We start from the raw sequence: 17313 nt of genomic DNA, 5'->3' as shown, positions 1-17313 counted from the left end.
AGACACCATTCTCTGTCTTGTACCCTTTAAATGATCTTATTCCCTTGATCCCTCGTGTAAAAAGGGTATACCTGTTCTGACGAAATCCAAGATTATAAAATCCGGGTATCCAAACGGCCCCTACAATCTTATCTCCATGCTAAAGATGATCAACAGTGAGGGTTTATAGAAATAGGATATGGGTACGTTGGGCCTCTGGAGAGTGCAGGTGAGCCTGGGTAATCCCTCATCCTCCCAATGATGTTTGGGTGCGTACCCGGTACGCACCTAGGGAGTACCCAAGCGCACCCGCACCCAATACGCACCCAACACGGGTGCGTGGGCTTCCAGAGAGTACCCATGCCTCATAGGTCCAAATCCAGTGCGGAATCAGAATACAGGGCTATGTCACATACAAGTAGTGAGCTAATTTGGTTACTCTCTTTTCTATCCGAAATTGGACTTTCATCTTCAGATCCAACACGATTATATTCTGATAACAAGTTTGCGATTCATATTGCCACCAACCCAGTCTTTCATGAGCGAACCAAACACATTGAGGTAGACTGCCACTTCGTTCATCAAAAAATTCAAACTGGCGAGATGCACTATGTTCACTCGATCAACAGACCAACTTGCAGATGTGCACACTAAACCATTAGGGTCTGATAAGTTAAAGGATGCTTGTAACAAGCTTGGAATGTATGATATATACATTACAACTTGAGGGGGAGTGCTGGATGCACCACACTCATTAAGGGTATTTTGGTCTTTGTAACAGTCACACGCACACATATTCGTGTGGAGGGAGAGCTGATGCAGATAGTAGGCCAATAAGTGGCATAATTGCCCATTAGGATTTCTAGGCATTTATTTTCTATGTTTTCAGGCTTTTATTTTCCATGTTATTTAGAATTAGGAAGTTTAGTCTTTTAAGAATTCTTATTTTAGTAGGTTTCTATCTTTTACAAGTTTCCACAAGATGCCTAATCTTCCTCTCCGCCACTCCGTTTTGTTGAGGCGTATAGGCACAACTGAGATCCCTTTGGATAACATGATCATGACAAAACATAGAAAATTCATCGGAAGTAAACTCCCGATCATTATCGGTTCTCAACCGCTTGATCTTCTTTTGAAGTACACCTTCAACGTTCTTCTTGAACTCAACAAACTTAGACAATGCATCGGATTTCTCCCTTATGAAATACACCCAAGTAAATTTAGTAAAATCATCAACAAATAACAACATATAGTGGAAGCCGGAAAATGAAGGTGTCCTATAAGGTCCCCTTACATCACTATGGATAAGCTCCAATGGAGCCTTGCACCTTGAAAGAGACTTATCAAATGGAAGACAATGTGCCTTGCCATATTGACAACCCTCACACACCTTTCCACTACTAAAAGAATTTAAGTTTGGGAGCCCATTCACTAGATTCTTAATCACCATGACCTTCAATTTATCTATGCTAATATGACACAATCTACAATGCCAAATTGAAGCGCCATCATTTGTACTCATTTTATCTACATATAAAGTTGAATCCGATAAAACAAACAAATCTTTAGATCTCTTACCGGTATAGACAACATCCGCCTTCAATCTTGAAATATTTCGAAGAAATTTCACCTCTTTAGGCCCGAACAAAACATAATTTCCCGCATCAACCTTATTTGCCACGGAGAAGAGATTCTTCTTCATGCCGGGAACATGAAACACACTCTTAAGTGTAATGGGATCCTCATTCGCTCCACCAATGGTGATGACCCCTTCCTTCTCTACCGGATGTATAGTGTTGTCTGCCATGATAATAACATCGTTGCCTTCATATTTTCAGAACTTTGAGAACTTAGATTCGTCACCGGTAAGATGATGCCCACAACCGGAATCGACAATCCAATCATCCTCAAAATTAATGGATGCCAAAGCACCCACCGTAGTAGTTTCCGCTACGAAACATCTACCCCAACCTTCTTCATGTTTTAGATCATCAACTTTTCGGCTACATTACTATCCTTCAATTTCACACGGCAATTCTTCTGTATATGGCCAAGTTTATCACATCGGTAACACTTGATACCCTTTCAGTTTCCATTACCCATAACGGATGATCCTCCTTCATCTCCACATTAACTTGGAACATTTTTCTTCTCTTTGTATTTGTTGAAGGGCTTCTTGTTGCTTGAAAACAATGCTTCTCCTTCACTCTCGGATATTGAACAACCCGCCATTTGTCTAGCTAAAGACTCTTGCGAAGCAAGAAGATTTTCGAACTCCACCAAAGATGGTTGCCGATCCCATCCTTGAATTGATGTAACATAAGGAATATACTCTCTTTTCAACCCACGAATAATATGCCGCTTCATTCGTGCCCCGAAATAGGCTCTTCCGGATCCAATAAAGAAATCTCCGAACAAATATTCTTGATCTTCAAAAAGAATTGGGAAATAGAGAGATTACCTTGTGTAGTATTTGCCAACTCATTTTCTAATATTTATAGACGAGCCATATTATTCTTGTTGAGCAATCCATCAAGGGTAATCCAAATCTCACTCGCCGATTTACACCCAATGATGTGCTCAAGCAAGTCATGAGAAATAGATCTCTTCAAAAGAAATTCGGCCTTGGCATTCTTCATCCTCCATGCCTTCAATACATTGGCATTTTCTTGTATATCTTCCGGAACTACAACGGCATTGCCACAAACAACCTCCCATAAATCTTCTCCCACAAGATAAGACTCCATACATGTTCTCCATATCTTATAGTTTGATTGATTTAGTAACTCAATGCCGAGTCCACTAACCTTTCCACTCATATCCATCTTTAAAGCACCAATTGAACTTCTTCACCAAGGATATCTAGACAAGCACCAACTACCACCCTTGTGGCTCTGATACCATATAGAGAAAGACGGATTTCGCAACACCAGAAAATGCTCTCCTCAAATAGTGAAACCAAAGTTTACACTAGCCCAAAATCAACAACTAAAGTAGAAGAAGAACAATGCCCAAACAAGATGTAATCCAATAGATATGATGGAAGAACACAATACAAGACAAGAACAAAAAGAGAGAAGAAAGCTTCAAAACTAGGAGAAAATATGGGCAGGGTGGCTCTCTTCTTCAATCACAAGCTTGCACACAAGAAAGCTTCAATGGAGCTTCAATGGAGGTCTATTGCTTAGTGGAGAATCTCTACCAAAAAGAAGTAAATGAGAATAGGCTTAGTCTAAGGAAAGTAGAGAGGTAATGGCTTTGGTAAGTGGTAGTAGGTATGGAAAAGTGGTGTCATTAATGCTTAGGGAAGTGGTGGGTTTAGAGTTTCAAGTAGGTTTTGAATTTGAAATAGGTGAGTAGTAGGAAAAGATGGACCAAACATGTGTGGCTCACACATGTGCAAGCTAGGGAAAATGACCACCATGCCCATGGACACAAAATACAAATTTTGTCCTCACTACATCTCTTAAAATAAAAATAAAATAAAGCAACCCAAAAAATACACTTTAAAATTAACACTTACGAGCATACATTGAAGGCTTGCTTCCGTCGATTAGGTATTTTCATCCTTATTCTAGATCTCCAATAATATTATAGGGAGATTTTATATGGTGGCCGACCTTTACACCTTTACAGGTAAAGGTCGGAGAGATAACACGCCCCCCCCCCCCCCCCCCCCCCTCTTCCTATTCTAGGTAGATTTTCTCTCTCTCCGCCCTTGTTTTCACAGTTAGCCACCATATAATTTCTCTATTCTAGGAACACCAGAATTGCTGTGAATTTGTTTTTCCAGAAAAGTTGGACTACCTTAAGGCAGTGCTTTGTTTCAATCCTTTGATTTTGTTTTTGAATAACTTCTGTTGAAATTGGTTTCTGCTAGAATTCATCTGAAAAGAACCAGTAGCCATCTCCTTATAAACACTAGAATGAGAAAATACAAACTGTGCAATATTAGAAGTGTAACTTGGAAGAAGCATTTAAGGAATGTCTACTAAATTTCTAGTTCTTTGTTTGATGGTGGAAACACTATTTTACTTTTCCAGAGTCTTTTATGCCCTCTGTTATACTCCAAATGCACAAATTATACAAACATCTGAATTACTGCTGAAGGAAATGAATGCATGAAACAATTTCAGGCAATCTGCAAGCATGATATGCTTTCCATGACTGAACTGTTCTAGACAAATCACATAATATATCATTTGGATCATAGCAAACCACTATCATTTTTCATTCACACAAAAAGTAAGCAGAATTAGTTGTCAATTACTGTTGTCCAACTCTTAGTTGTTTCTGATTGGAAATTTATGTGCAGGAATGGATCAAATGTCAGAGCTAACTTTGCTTGGTCCTTTGTGGATTGTTTTGAGCTTCTTTTTGGATACAGTGCTCGTTACAGTCTCTATGGAGTCGACTTCGATGACAAGGATCGTAAGAGGTACCCCAGGCGGTCTGCTCACTGGTATTCCAGCTTCCTTAAAAATACTAGACTGGATATGAGAAAATCCAGTTACTTATACAGTTCCTAAACATTTCAAATGTTCCATTTTATCTGTCAAGTTAACAGCTTGGAAGTACCTACCACTTGGACATGGTTCTTTATGAGATATTACCCATGTACTGTGCACAATGTCCATACTCCATACCTCTACATGCATCATGGGTCCTTAATTTCTTCATGGAATGATGAAAATACTGAGGCCATGTTGTGGGTGCTGGGCAGTAGTTGAGAGGAGAGAATGCTGAAACAAGAAAGAGCTACATTGCTTAATGCTTATGCTATTTATTGAGGCTGCTCATATTGGCACTACCATGATAATGGCCTAACTCACGTTGTCTTTTCTTTTCTAATTGGCTGGTGTGAGCTTTGATCGATTTTCAGACATATTTGCGGTGAAACAAACAGAATTCTTCGATAATCTCGTCCTGATACTAGAGAAGATTGCGGATGTCAGTGATCAGAAGTGCAGAGGCGAGATTGATTATGTTTGTTTTCTCATCAAAACTAGATCTTCTCTGATATGGCAATGTATTTCCAAGCCATATTTAAATTTTTCCCTTGGAGGAAGAAAGTTCCAGTTGTTTGATGTGCTTGTGCTCATCAGCATACATGGAGATTACCAAAAATGTCTCTCTTATCATCTATCTTTTCGGTCAAATTGTTTTAAGAGTCTGCCGTTGGATCAAACATCAAGGGTGGTACTTTTATCATACCACCTACACGTCGGGCACCATCTAATTTCTCCTAAAAGCTACCTAAAAAGACTTGGCATGAAGAGTGGAATGCCATTATTGAGACAAGGGAGTGTGGATACCAATAATGGCATTCTATTGAAGATGGAAGAATCATGCGAGAAGTCAGATTCCATATGGCTTCTAGATCCTCCATAACAGATTAAATATGACAAAACCCACTTTTTTTTCCTTTTTTTATTTAATAATAAGGCAGAATTATAAAAAAAAGAACCGAGATGGTCCAAAGAGATAAAAGAGGTAAAAAAGAAATTACAATAACTCAAGGAGGTAGGTAAATTACAAAACCCACTTTTTTTCTACTTCTTTTTGTCTGGTTCGATTGTGAACGTCCACAAACCTTTCTTCGAAAGTGACCTCAGCAATGGGCCCCACAGCATGGATCGGACAGATCAATCAATCCAAATCAATAAGTAAAGAAATACAGTGTGATTGGAAGGGTGACTGGCCTGTAATTTCAAAGAAGAAAGCAAGAACAAATGGGCAAAGGGCAACCAATAGTCAATCCAAAACATGTGTCACGTAATTACAGGATGCTCCCTTCGTTGGACCTTCTTCCTCTTGTTTGTGGGTTGGTATGAGTATTCATATCATTAGTTTGGTGTTTTCTCCTTAAATTCTTCTCTTCAACAAAAATATCTAATCGATCTACTGGCTCAATATTTCTTCCCTTCAGCAAATATCTAATTAATGAACGTTCTTGCCTCAACCATCTCCAAGTTTCCTTCCCTCTTAGAGAGAGAGAGAGAGAGAGAGAGAGGGAGGGGCAGAGCAGTAGCAAGGTGGAAGCATATATGGTGAGACTTGGCCGCCACCTGCTTCTCTTTGTGGTATCAGTAGCAGTAAATTATGGCAACGTCATTGGCATCAGCAGACATGACTTCCCACCAGGCTTTATCTTCGGTGCTGGTTCCTCTGCTTACCAGGTCCTCTGTCTCCCACAACTCGTCTCATAAAGGCTACACCATGATCATTAGAGAACATTTGAGATAACGACAAAGCAGTCCCTCAATTCCCAATTTCAACACCACCCACATCATAGGTGATCAATAATAATAATCTTCTTTGGAAATGGGACATTAAGACCTCTTTGGAACCCATTAATTAAATAATTTCTAGCACTAATTCCAAATAATCATGCCTAACTTCATAACCGTTTGGATATATGATTATATGTAAATAATTTCTAGAGGTATACAAAGATGCTCTTGCACAGTCTCACCCACCCAGATGATCCTAACCACCTGATTAATTATCAGGCCAAACACAGTTAAAATAAAAAAGGGCAATGGTTGACATTCAACTCACAAGTCCGAGAAGTTCAATGGAAGGTCTAATCTATTTAACTTTTCATTTTCTTATCTTCTGACGTGCATGTGTTTTGATTTTGTTGTAGGTTGAAGGAGCAGCTGCAGAGGATGGAAGGAAACCCAGTATCTGGGACACTTACGCTAACGCCGGTCACTCTTTATTCTCTCACTTTCTCTGTAGCACGTCTTCAGCTACTGAGATAATTCAATTGGAAATAACATAAACTGCCTGTAACAAGTCCTTTTTTTGGTCCTGCTTCTTCGCAGGAAAAATTTTGGACAAGAGCACAGGAGAAGTTGCTGCTGATCAGTATCATAAGTACAAGGTAAAAAATAAAGCATGTTGATTTCCTCATGAGCTAGCTATTGAGAAGAAAATTCATCTCTCAAAAGAATTCTTGGTATTAATCATGGCAGGATGATGTGAAGCTCATGTACGAGACGGGTTTAGACGCCTACAGATTTTCCATCTCCTGGTCCAGGCTTATTCCTGGTATGGACTGTTACAACTGGTTTTTTTATAAATGAATTTTTTAAGGTACCCTTAGTTTTTTGTTTGGATTGATGGACGTGCAAATTGTTTCCAACAAGGAGCTGGTGTTTCTAAAGCCAAAATTAATTCTCAATTCATAGAAACTTAGCTAAATCCCATTTGATCTTTTCCATGCCAATTTACTTGCAGATGGTAATGGAGCTGTCAATCCCAAAGGCTTGCAGTACTACAATAATCTCATCAATGAACTTATCATCCATGGTACCTCATAGCAGCATTACTCTTCTTTCCTAATATTTCATTTACAATCCCTCGTTATTTCATTAGCAATCTGATAGCTCTCAGATAGTATGTCTCTGCTACAGTTTCAACTTTGGAATTTTACTATGATCAAATATCCCTGAAGCTAGTGCTAATGGTAGTGCTTGTGTTCCCGGATTTTACAGGAATTGAGGCTCATGTTACTTTGAATCATTTTGATCTTCCCCAAGCACTAGAAGATGAGTATGGGGGATATCTGAGCACAAAATTCATGTAATCTCCTGCCTCTTACCTAAGGCCCTGTTCATTTAAGATTATGACAACCGATTGTGAGTGCTAAACTGATTATTTGACTCAAATTTAAACGAAATTTTGAGTCCAATAATTGGTTTTGGACTCACAATCGGTTGTCATAATCTTAAATGAACAGGGCCTAAGTAATAAGATTTACTGAACTAGCACAGTTGTAATATCCTTTTAGATAATCACAACAAGATTGAACTGGAGATTGTGAGAAAGAACCTAAACTGATATAAAATTTCTTTGAAAGAAAAGGAAATAGAAACCTGTTGGAAGCTCCCCTCAACTAATATACAGCACTCGAAAGAAGAAATCATAAAAGCCCAGAATTGTCAACACGCTGCCTTGCAAAAAACCTCAGCCCCGACAGGCAGGAGCCATCCTTCCTTCTCTCTCTCTCTCTCTCTCTCTCTCTCTCTCTCTCTCTCTCTCTCTCCAACTAAAACTTTGCCACTCATCAATTTCCCTACCCTCCCCGTCATCTTGCATTGCCCCAACAATTCTAATGTGACCTCCTAATCCTCACATTCTTCTAACATAGATTTTGATTGCTCTACACTAGGTTGGTGGTGGGAACTAAAAGAAAACAGATTTTTCAATCCCCACCATATGGACTGATAAAATTGAAATCTACATTACATCAACTTGAGCAAAAGAAAGACAAACAGAAACCATTTGAAAATCCGAAGAAGAAGCTACAAGTCTCACTAATTTCTGCTGAATATATTTTGCATCTTTTGGAGACTTGTTTGGAACATCCCAAAATTTGAATTACATCAAACAAAATATTCATGACCTTTCGACTTGATTATTGTTCATAACTGGTGATGATGTTTGTCGTTCTATTCCAGCCAGGATTTCACAGCATATGCAGATATTTGTTTCAAAGAATTTGGGGATAGGGTGAGGTCGTGGAGCACTTTTAATGAACCCAACATACAAACTATAGCTGGCTATGATATTGGAATCTTTCCACCAGAGCGATGTTCTTATCCTTTTGGCCTCAATTGCTCAAAGGGGAACTCATCAACGGAAGTATATACTTCTGCTCATAATATCTTATTATCACATGCAGCGGCGGTCCAACTGTATAGAGAAAAATATCAGGTTAGAACATCTTCAATCATTCATCTCTTTGTCCTACCCTTCTTATGCCCCAGTCTTCTGCTTCTATAACTTTGTGTGGCAGTATTCGACTTAGACATTTCAACAATTTGGAAGATACAAACGCACTTGATGTTACATATTGAAATTCCCCTTCGAATTTTGAAGGCAGCTTTTAAAGAGAAATGTTTTATATGTAGGAAAAGCAAAATACACTTATGGGATTGTGGGCTGAACCACTCACAGACTCATCAGAGGACATTGCTGCGAGACAAAGATTGATGGATTTTCATATTGGTTGGTGAGTATAATGATCATGAACCATAAATTTTCTTCTTTCCCTTTTCTTTTTTGATGGAAACATAGATATTGAACTGGCGATGTAGAAAATCTATTACTCATATATGTTGTCTAACTCATTGGACCAGGTTTTTGAATCCACTAATCTACGGGGACTACCCTGACACTATGAGAATAATCGTAGGATCTCGATTGCCATCATTCAGTGAGAATGAATAAAAAATGTTGAAGGGATCACTTGATTTTATCGGTTTAAATCACTATTGGGCATTAAACGTGCAAGATGCGCCTGCTGACTCAGATAAGAAAGAGCGAGACTATGTTAGAGATGTCTCTATTAGAATGTCAAGTAAGTTGTCAAGGATTCCTCTATAAATCTTCTTTTTTATGAAGCAAACAGTCATAGATTTGAAGACTCTGCTAGTTTAGACTTAAGAATATAGTTGCACCAGTTTTCTATTGAGGATCCTGTGAGACGCTTTGGGTCCTAAAATGGCTTACTTTTGTACTTCTTGTTGAAACTTCTGATAATTGAGTTACTGTTCTGATATATAATTCTGAATGATATTACTCTTTGCATGAAGTCAGAAGGTAATATTATCTATTTTATACCCATGCCCTCTTGTTAAGACATTGACACCAATCTTGGATTATCTCAAATGGACTTGGACACAAATGGTAAGGAAACCGTTTCATAGTAGGGTACACTTTCAAGGTGAAATGTGAAATGGAGACGAATAAGTTTCTAAAATTATCATTTTATCTTTTATTTAAGGAGTCATGTCTGGCATTTTTCAGTCATTTCACTGGTAAAAGGAGATAAACACATTTTGGAAAAGGCTTTTTTTTAGTAATCACTAGCAGTCTCAAGGCATTCTGGTTGCTGTTTGACGCATTTTTTGCTTCCCCTTTTGACATCTTCCTTCGTTTCTCACATTCATACCAGACATTATTCTGTTCATCTACCTTCCCATGTTGGTAACTATGGACTCAAGAACCCAATTTTTAAGATTATTAATTTTGATTCAGCATCCCACCATCGTTTGTAATTTCTTGTATTTTTTAATATTTTAATATGATAGTACTGTTTCAAGAAATTTTTAATGTTCCAGTCAGCAACACACCATATTGTTCATAATTTCTTGGAGTTTCTCATTAAATTTTTTTGGACGATGAAGTTTTATTAATAAAGGGTCGGGGGGGGGGGGGGGGGGGAGACCCTGTGATCGAGGTGGTCAGCTACAAAATTGAGGTGAGAAAAAGAAAATAAAAGAAAAGAAAGACATGGAAAGAAAAATAAGCAGGTAGTCAAAGGGAAGGATGCCAACTGTGGAGAACTCCAACTCAGTTGGCCTGATCAAGTGTAGCTGAATCGTCTCCCTGCTCACCCCTTCACGGGCTAGAGCTGCTACTGAGTTAGCAGTCTGCCAAATATGAGTGATCATGGCACCATGTCCCTCCATAATATCCTGTATCTCCTCAATAGTGTCTGCAATTCTCCATGGATGTTTGATGTCCTCTCTCAGCCACCTGACCACATTGAGGGAATCTTCCTCAGCGATCACCTGATCCAACTGTGATTTGTCCACGAGCTTTACACCGTAAAGGATTGCCTGCACCTCAGCCTAGCTAGAGTCTGATACCTGATGAACCATAGAGACCCCAAATCGTACCCCAGTTTGCCGATCTCAGAAGACCACTAATACCTGTAGGGCCAGGGTTATCGAAACTCGAGCCATTAAAATTCAGCTTCACTTTCCCTAAAGGGGCGGTTTCCCCATGGGCCGCAGACCCTTCTTGTAGTAGCGGTTCAATCTAATTTCCACTCATGATGTGTAAAAAGAGGACATCAAGATCCATCTGAAGGAAGAGAGGTTTTGATGGCCTCCGGACTACCGTCGAGAAAGTTCGCCTCTGAAAACTGCTGAGCAATATCCAACACTTGGGATGAAAAAGACTTTCTTTAAGACTCGTTGATTTCTTGATCTCGTTCTATAAAGATACTGTTGGAGGAAATGTTAAGTTTCTATTTAGCGAACTAAAGGCTTCTTAGCTCTTCTGCTGCCGCTGCTGTTGCGTCATTTAGAGATGGATAGCTGGTTAGCTTTTCAGAGAAGAATAGAATTACATTTCTCTGAGTCTTACTTTTTATTATTTACAAACATCCAAACATGTCGAAAACCAATGATTTTTATCAGTTCCCTTCCGTTATTTCATTCCCTGAGTTTTTTAGCTTCAATTAGAGTTTCTTTTTCTTTTTCTTTTTCTTTTTACCCGATAGGTAATATAATTTTGGTGGATTGAATAGGATTGTTTTCAGGCCATTAACAGATCATATAGCAAACTGATCTTTCTTGGGATCCTAATACCTGTGTGGTTCTTTGGTGTTGCATTTAGTAAATTTCAGTTGGAGTTATGTTGCTTTCATTAAATCATGTTTTTTTATGCAGTGGCGGGTGGGTTGCTTTGGGAGGTAAGATCATAGAATCAATGATTGCTAGCAGCTGTGTTTCTTCGAATTTAGGGTGGCAGACTGACACAATTGAATTCCTCTACAGGATTTTAGCAGACTGAAAGCCTTTGAGGCGCCTGTAACTCCATGGGCTATGCAAAGATTGCTGGAATATATAAAACTGCACTATGGAAATCCTACAGTTGTAATCCATGAAAACGGTAATCTGCAAAAAATGCTTGAGAATATAAAGATACTGATGGTGACACTGAAACTGACCAATAGTAAAGCTAAATTTGGTCCTGATTGAGATTATTATGGCAATCAGGATATATGGAGCTTAGCGACTCTTCCACTCCCTCTAACGCCCGTGATGATGCTGAGCGAGCTGAATACTTACAAGCATACATTGAAAGCTTGCTTCTGTCAGTTAGGTATTTTCATCCCTATCCCAGACCTCCAATATTGATCTAGGGAAACTAGAGTTGCTGTGAGTTTTTTTTTCTAGAAATGTTGAACTAGCTCAAGGAAGTGCTTTGTTTTAATAGTTTGATTTTGGTTTTGAATCTCTTCTATTGAAATTGGTTTCTACTAGACTTTCGTCAGAAAACTAGGTAACATAGATCATGTTGAACCAGTAGCCTACACCTTTTTTTTTTTTTTTTTGATGATGTAGGATGTCCCCACCCCCTTCGGGAGTAGGACTAGTCCCTACGGATACACGCAACGACCCACTCACCACGTGTATAAAGTAAGTCGGGGGCGGGATTCGAACACTCGTCAACAGGGAGCAAACCCGTGACTTTATGCTGAAGAGCCAACGCCTCGGTGGGTAAGTAGCCTACACCTTATAAACAGTATTATAGGAAAATATAAACTGTGCAATAGTAGAAGTGTAACTTGGAAGAAGCATTTAAAGAGCAGTTAATTAAATTCCTAGTTCTTGGTTGCGAGTGGAAACACTCTTGTACTTTTCCAGCTCCATTTATTCTCTCTGTTAACTCACAGTTCACAAAAAACCCTATATCTGAATTACTGCTGAAGGAATGCATGAAACAATTTCTTGCAATCTTCTTATCATGATTAGCTTTGTGGAATATTGGATGTTCTTTCCATAAGTGAACTGATCTGGAAAAGGCACATTATATGTCATTTGGATCACAGAAAACCACTATCATTTTTCAGTCACACAAAAAGGAAAGCAGAACTAGTTGTCAATTACTACTGTAACTCTTATTTGTTTATGAATGAAAAGTTATGTGCAGGAATGGATCAAATGCGAGGGCTTACTTCATTTGGTCCTTTATGGATTGTTTTGAGCTTATAACTGGATACACCACTCGTTACGGTCTCTATGGAGTCGACTTCCATGACAAGGATCGTAAGAGGTACCCCAGGCTGTCTGCTCACTGGTATTCAAGCTTCCTTGAAAAGACTGGACTTGATACGAGAAAATCCAGTTACTTGTACAGTTCCTAGACATTTCTTATGTTTCAGTCGGTACAATAAATGTTAGAAAAAGTGAACGCACAGAGTAATAAGTAGTGAAAAGGCAGAGATGGTACTTTTCATGCCAAGACCTCAAAGCGCAAATCAGTGAATGTTGCTTTCGTACACAGCTCTATGTGTGAGTTATTCCTACTGGAATGATGAAAATACTCGAAGATCATCTGAATGGAAATCTACTGAGTTTTCATGGCGGTCCTGTTGTCTTAATGAATTTGATAGGTAGGAGAACCCCATCAAAATTTCAAATTTCCCTCCCCAAAATATGAAAATTTGAAGAACAAAATTAGGCTTTTTCGCCTTTTAAGCAAGGTACAGCTCTAGAGTTAAATCCTTTTATGAGTGACAGTTATAGAAATTACCTCTAAGTGCAATTTTTGGCTGAAACGGTGCATGCTGCTTTTGAACACAGCTGCGTGTGCAAAGTTCATACTTGTACATGCTTTATGTTCCGTTATTCTTACTAAAATGATGAAAATACTCAAAGATCATGTCAAAGGAAATCTACTGAGTTTTATGGTGGTCCTGTTTTCTTAATGAATTTGGTAGGTGGTAGAACCCCATAAAAAATTCAAATTTCCCTCCCCAAATTATGAAAATCTGAAGAACAAAATTAGACAATTTTTCCTTTTAAGCAAGGTTCAGTTCTAGAGTTAAATCCTTTTGTGAGTGACAGTAGAGTTTAGTAAAGAAAATGCAGAGAAAAGGCGTCTCCAGAGGAAGCGCTTAGGCGGTGAGAGCCCATGCCAATATATATCCTCAGCTCAAGCTTTTCCAGGTAAGTAACATGGAGTCTCCAATCAATTATACTAATCTCTGATGCCATTTATCAGGACCAAGTAAAGAATCTATAATTTTCAGTAATAAAAGATAAACAAACATTTTAACATTCTAATAAACTGTGATGTGCTGAACCTTGTCAAATGGCATACAAAAAGGTTTCCTTGCCAGAAATCCAAAATAAAAGTAAAAAATTATTGAGAACCTAGTTTTAGGCTTTTAGATTAAATGGTTTGCATGTCAAATTGTTGCTTTAGAAGTTTTAACCAGGAGAAAAACAGCACATGGATCCAGCATTTGGATTCAATTTTTCATGCAATAAAATAGACAACAAAACTTGAATCAATATATCTTCTCTACTATTGGGGGTTGGCATAGTCAAGGCTTTAAATTTCGACCGAGATCCAGTCAAGACTGAAACCGAAACATTCCGAAACCGAAATGGCCGAAATGTACCAAATTTCGGCCGAAATTTCAGAGAAATTTTAGTTAAAATATTATTTTTTAAAAATTTGTTTACAGAATTTCAGCCGAAAACCAACATCTCACGCCTTTCTACCAAATTTCGGTTTCGGTTAGGACTGAAATTCATGCCAAAACCTGAAATTTAAAACCTTGGGCATAATCATAGGCCCCGGAAACCAGTGACCACAAGAGGATCCTAACCCTTCGGATGGCAGGGTGTAGGCAAAGTTAAGACTATTTATGGAAACCACATTTTACGGATCAATAATCTACTAATAGGTAGAGTAATGAGTTACTGGTGAGGCTCACAGAGGAGATATTCGGTGAGCCCTTCAACGTAGCCCGACTAATAAATTAGGGGAGTGATTACCATACATGGGGTCCATACTTTTTTGGTCAGCAGGCCCTCAATGTAGACACGCTAATATATAACTAATTGCCATACACATGGGTCTGATTAATTTTCGGGCAATAAGACCTACATATTATGCATACTAGTAGATCATTGACTAGTATATGTGTGAGGTCTATTGTCTTTTGGTTCTACGGAGTTCCGCTAGTATACAACTAATTACTTTATGGGATTTGCTGAACTCCATCGCAAAAGGCTTTTCATGCGTCAGGCCAGGCACCTCATGAATGAAGACAAACATCATTTACTAGGTGGCTGGTCAGGTCTATTGTCTTTTGATCCGAAAAGCCTTTTGCGATGGACGCTAGCAATTCCCTTACTTAATATGTTGGTTAACTGATGTGTAAGGTTCATTATTTTTTTTGTTGGGATTTGCAGGGCAATTTTGTGGAAAGCCATGTCGTAGCTCACATTTGCAGGAAAGAACAGCCCCACGTGCTCAATTCTATATGAGGCGCGTGTTCGTTCTTGCAAAAGTGAGCAGCGAAATGGCTCTCTGTGAAATTGCCTAGCAAATCTCATTGTTATGATGCCGTCTCTGTATGACTAATATGCAAGTCATTAGTAGGGGTGTAAATGGATATTCGAAAATTCGATTACCGTCCGCATCTGAATCCGTTTAAAGCGAATATTATCCGGATCCGTTTCAAGCGGAAATTATCCGAATCCGCTTATGAGATATCCGGCTCTTAGCGGATGCGAATCTGGTAAATGGTATATCCGATCCGTTTAACATCCGAATCCGAGAAGTAAATTCTTTTTATTTATTATTAATAATATCATTAATATTTATTTTTAGTAATGACACACTATCTTTTGTTTCTAAAAGAAAAGTAAATTTTCTTTTTAGAAAAAAATAAAAACAAAAAGTGTTTTGGATAGGAAATGAAGTAATCTCTCATTTTAATGGCATTCTTGGAGTTTGACATGGCTTCTTTATGAAGCAACAAATGTGGGTTGTAGGATGAAAAAGACAAATGGATGATGGTGATTGAAAGAAGATGTCATAGTTTTGTGGACCCCGATCCCGAGGACGAATGGCGAGGGACACGAGATCCCACGTCGGTCCTCTAAGATCTCCACAATGTGACGGTGAGCTCTACCAAGGAACTCTCGAAATGATGCCACTCACAGCATGGGTGGCGATATAAATGAGATACCTCTCGATTCAAGGACTAGCCCGGAACCAAGATGTACCTATAACAAAGAAGAGTCGTCATCCAAGGAAGTAGGCCCTGGATCCCATGAAATATTCTGTTGCAACGGATAACCAGAGATACAAAAGTCCGTGCCTGATGACGAATGGGGAAGGTATTAAGCGCCCCCAATTCGCCCAAGTGCAAGCACCTGGTCTCTTATGCCATTTTTAATTAATTTTGAAGAGTTTTGAGCTAAAATCATGTGAAATGGGAATGAGTATCCCCGAAGAAACGTCTATCTAAGCATGCATGACCCGGGGATGGGCAAAAGAAAATAAACATCCAAATCCTAACTCACCGCATCTACTCCTAACCCATCACATCTAGGAAAGCAATAACATCCGCATGCACAGCTACAGCTAAGCAAGTAATAGCAGATATGATAAGCAGAAAAGCAGTAAATATCTACAGCTAAGCATGTGAAACTAAACGCACAAGGAATTAGCAAGCTGAAAGTAAACACACAAGGAACCAAAGACAAACACACGAAAACTAAAAGATGCGAGGGAAGAAAGGAATCATAAAATAGACGGTATGCGCAAACCCAAAATGCTAGGGAAAAGAAAATGGGACATACGATAGACTCAGGGAGCGATTTTAAAGGAATCGAGCTCAGTGATCCTGATCCGCTAAAGATCGGACAAGTCTCGCGATCGTCATAGCCTATCGTTGGGCTCAGCGAGGACAATCCCTGTGAAGGGGCCACGCTACGTCGTCGCCCATCCCAAAACCAGATAAAACGTCGGAAAACCAATAAAACCGGCAAACCACGATAAAAATCGAAAATGAAATGAAAAGAAGGCTCCGAGTGACCTGGCAATCACCATCCTTGCCCATTTTGGTTTTTGTATTTTTGGAAAAGCTTGAAAGATTTTTTTTAGATGCTGAAATGATTTTTTTGAAGGGTTTAAATGATTTTATTGAAAAGTTTGACTGAACTTGGGATGATGATCCCAAGCTGCCTACGTACCCTGTAGAAAGGGATCAAGCCAACGTAGTTCGAAACAGCTTTTCGAAAAACGCTTTTGAGTGTTTTTTGATGTTTTTTTTTATATTTTTGTTATTTGATTTTTATATATTTTTATCCCTTTTGATCGAAAGGGGATTTTGGCTCAAGAGGTTGCCGTCCGTCATCGCCTAAACCCGACGAAGTGTTCCCATGATCGAAAGGAATCCCGAAACTCAAAGAGGATCCCGAGGAACGTGCAAACAGTAATCCTGAATAGATGAAGTAGATCAGGAACGATAGAGATGATTCAGATAAAAGCCAAACATTCCTTTCTTTGTCTCATTTACAATCAAATGCTCATCGAAAACTCAAGGACAATCAAAAATTAAAAATCTGATACGGATTCAAGCCCATTATCCATAACACACCCATTTTACTCAAAATTGAAACCCACAACCGCCAACAATTAAACAAAGCCCAATTCAGAGGGATCTACTTGCTTTTGTCAGGTTTCTTCCAATACAAACCGAATGAAGACTGAAAGCAATAA

At 38.8% G+C, this 17313-nt stretch overlaps 1 pseudogene across 1 annotated transcript; it reads left to right on the top strand.

Annotated features, from left to right (window-relative positions):
* The first annotated feature begins 5984 nt into the window (after positions 1–5984).
* Positions 5985–13152, top strand: LOC143856990 (beta-glucosidase 31-like; annotated as a pseudogene). The gene is made up of 13 exons (XR_013238437.1): positions 5985–6158; positions 6629–6692; positions 6810–6868; positions 6960–7035; positions 7225–7296; positions 7482–7569; positions 8448–8703; positions 8901–9001; positions 9129–9349; positions 11451–11473; positions 11559–11673; positions 11781–11886; positions 12718–13152. The product of XR_013238437.1 is annotated as a beta-glucosidase 31-like (transcript).
* The last annotated feature ends 4161 nt before the right edge of the window (positions 13153–17313 follow it).

Source organism: Tasmannia lanceolata, unplaced genomic scaffold, assembly GCF_043159265.1.
Source record: "Tasmannia lanceolata isolate RefF3 unplaced genomic scaffold, GAP_Taslan_0.1 ptg000024l, whole genome shotgun sequence".
NCBI classification, from domain to species: Eukaryota; Viridiplantae; Streptophyta; class Magnoliopsida; order Canellales; family Winteraceae; genus Tasmannia; species Tasmannia lanceolata.
Note: the sequence above shows the minus strand (reverse complement) of the source record. Positions and strands in the feature narration are given on the sequence as shown.